Source organism: Nomia melanderi, unplaced genomic scaffold (assembly GCF_051020985.1).
Source record: "Nomia melanderi isolate GNS246 unplaced genomic scaffold, iyNomMela1 scaffold0457, whole genome shotgun sequence".
Lineage (NCBI taxonomy): Eukaryota > Metazoa > Arthropoda > Insecta > Hymenoptera > Halictidae > Nomia > Nomia melanderi.
Window position 1 is genome coordinate 1 of NW_027475572.1, and position 3,501 is coordinate 3,501.

General features: G+C 48.2%; 1 non-coding gene across 1 annotated transcript; it reads right to left on the reverse strand.

Moving 5' to 3' along the window:
* Positions 1-2,421: 2,421 nt before the first annotated feature.
* On the reverse strand, positions 2,422-2,576 carry LOC143176262 (5.8S ribosomal RNA). The gene has a single exon (XR_013000837.1). It is a non-coding gene; the product is annotated as a 5.8S ribosomal RNA (ribosomal RNA).
* Between the last annotated feature and the right edge of the window lie 925 nt (positions 2,577-3,501).

Consider the following 3,501-nt stretch of genomic DNA (forward strand, 5'->3'; position numbering starts at 1 on the left):
GGTACTTGTTCGCTATCGGTCTCGTGGTCATATTTAGCCTTAGATGGAGTTTACCACCCACTTAGGGCTGCACTCTCAAGCAACCCGACTCTAAGGAAAGGTCCTCCCGAAACGCGTACCGGTCGCTACGGGCCTGGCACCCTCTACGGGTAAATGGCCCCATTCAAGATGGACTTGGACGCGGTTCGACGTCACGGGATAAATGGACCCTCCTGAACACTACATTTCCCTACGGCGGAACCGCGGGATTCAGTGCTGGGCTAATTCCTGTTCGCTCGCAGCTACTAAGGAAATCCTTGTTAGTTTCTTTTCCTCCGCTTAGTAATATGCTTAAATTCAGCGGGTAATCTCGCCTACTCTGAGGTCGTCGTGAACGTGAATTGTATGAAAATTCAATCGAATTTCATAAAAATCGCTCAAAGGCAAAAAAAACAAAGTCTAGAGGAGAGTGCGTTCGAACACAACAATATTCATATTATAACGTATATAAATGATAAATATACCGCGACACGCGCGACTCCGTATCGTCGCGAAAAATCGTTCGCGAACGCGTCTTATGCGCCTCACCAGTGGTCTCTGCTGCGTCGCGTGTCTATATTCTCTTTTTACACTCTTCTCCTTCTTCTATCACATTTTACTCGATCGCGAAAAAGACTCTCGCTAGACGATCTCGCGCTCCGGTTAACTTTAACGCCCGTCCGAGAAGAATTTTCGGGGACTGGACGACCGAAGCGGATCTCGCGCGGTCTCGCGATCGACAGTGAAGAGAAGTGCAGAAGAGGAAAAGAAGACACGACAAACACACACCATGGGGCGACCGACGCGTTCGTTTCAACGCTTTCGCACAAAGTCGGCGGCGGTTATATATTTATATCATTATATTCCGGCGGACGGGACGCGACGTTCGAAAGCCTCGCCAAAGAGGAGCTCCTGCCTCTTCCTCTCTCTTTTCTACGAGAAAAGATAAACGTATTTTACGGGGATACGGAAACGTTACCACGTGGTGTCACACACGATCGTCCGTCTCTTCTCTATAGCAGAAACCGATAAAAATACACCTCCCGAAAGAGAGTATATGGTGATTCTTTTTATATATATATATATTTCGAAATACAACTGAACGTGGCGGAAGCGCACGGTGGTGGTCCAGCGAGGACACGCGACGACGGGGAATAAGAACTATTCGACCCGTTACGAATACGCATGCTCGTCCGCACGATTTTAACACACACCGTGTTTTTCTCCAGTCGTCAAAGCGTTCGTGCGTCGAATTCGAAAAATAAAAAAAAAAGAAAAACACCTTTTCTCTCTCTCGGGGTAAAAGAGTCGATGTGTATTGTGTATAAAGGTTCTGCGAGAAGTCTCGTTTTGACGTGTGTTCCGCCGATAACGACGATCCTCCGAAACGGGGATACAGAAACGTTACACCTCACAACACGATCTCCGTCTCTTCTCTATAGCAGAAACCGATAAAAATACACCTCCCGAAAGAGAGTATATGGTGATTCTTTTTATATATATATATTTCGAAATTCAACTGAACGTGGCGGAAGCGCACGGTGGTGGTCCAGCGAGGACACGCGACGACGGGGAATAAGAACTATTCGACCCGTTACGAATACGCATGCTCGTCCCGCACGATTTTAACACACACCGTGTTTTTCTCCAGTCGTCAAAGCGTTCGTGCGTCGAATTCGAAAAATAAAAAAAAGAAATACACCTTTTCTCTCTCTCTCGGGGTAAAAAGAGTCGATGTGTATTGTGTATAAAGGTTCTGCTGCGAGAAGTCTCGTTTTGCCGTGTGTTTCGGTAACGACGATCCTCCGAAACGTACATCTCATTCGTAAGAGAGGAAGAAAACAATCTCCCTGGGGCCAGTCGGTAATATACCGACATACGACGTGTCGTGCACATCCGTCTCACGCACGGTATACAAAATATGAATAAAACGTGTGTAGTCTCTCTCTCTCTCGACTTCTTAATATTTTCTTTCACCTCTGACGCATCATTTCAGGTGACGTCGGGAGCGCGGGAAAAAAAATTTTTCTAAACACACGAAACCGTTCATCTCACGAACAGCCGAAAAAGTTGTCGCTCAGATCCATATCGCAGTGGAGCGGTATCCGCGGGCGGTCGTAATTGAACGACGCACGACGCCGCGAACACTCACGCGAGTCCATACAAACGATTCCGATCGTTTTGCAACAACTAGAACGTACACTGTCCGTGAAATTCACAGAATTTTCGCGTGTCCGCGACAAACGCCGACGAGACACCCATCGTTCGCTCGTACGTAGCATCCTTCTCTTAACCCGACTCAGAAACGTTCTTTGCGCCCTTCGGTAAAAAAACGTTCGATCCGAAGAGGTGAACGACGGCGGGGATTTGACAGAGCTACGCAAGCAGTGTATGGTACGTAAACGACCCTCAGCCAGGCGTGGTCCAGGAATTGTATCCGTGGACCGCAATGTGCGTTCGAAATGTCGATGTTCATGTGTCCTGCAGTTCACACGTTGACGCGCAATTAGCTGCGTTCTTCATCGACCCACGAGCCAAGTGATCCACCGTTCAGGGTAATCGTATAAATTTTATATTTCACATATATAATTTTATTCTCATTTGTTCGACCTAATATCTCTCTTCTTTCAAAGAGAAGATAAAAGTTGATACCTGAATCTCCGACCAGCGCGCGAAGGAGATTCAGGCGTCGCCTTGGAGACGACACCGAAGCCTTTCGAGACGAAAAACGTTCAAGTAATATGTATATATTTCTCGACGTTCCGGGCGTATAGTGCATTCAAAAACCCGCGAAAGACGCAGAAGACTCGCACGCGTGGAAACGACGGGGATATATTTTGTATCCTACCCGATACTGAATCCATCGCGTGCAGTCGACCCTCGCGTTCTTCCGATCAGACGCATCTATTGTTGCGCGCATGTTTTCGCGTCGCATCGCGCGAAACGTTGCACGAATCGTACCGATCGATCGATTGAAAGCAAATAATGAAAAAAGACTTCACAGCTGGCTCTTTGCCGGTCATTCGTCCCATGTTATCTCTTGCCGCGAAATTGGCGCGCAAGAGTTGGGTGTCAGACGCGCGGCTTTAAAACGAGCTTCACGGCCGGTCCCTTCGTTACCGCTTTCGTTCTTTCTCTCGGAACGACCATGAACGAACACGACGAGCGACGCTACGGCATACACACGTCCACGGATTCGATTAAAAAAACAGACTTCACAGCTGGCTCTTTGCCGGTCATTCGTCCCATATTATCTCTTGCCGCGAAATTGGCGCGCAAGAGTTGGGTGTCAGACGCACGGCTTTAAAACGAGCTTCACGGCCGGTCCTCTCAATTCCGTGTACGGTACACGCAAGATGCGGGTTCCACTTCCAGACTACCCGGTCCCTTCTCTCTACGAGAATCGATAGTAGAAGAACGGCTCGAAAACGCGTCTCAGAGACTAGGGGAAAAGAAGCGGTATGCGAGCGAAACGAAAACGCA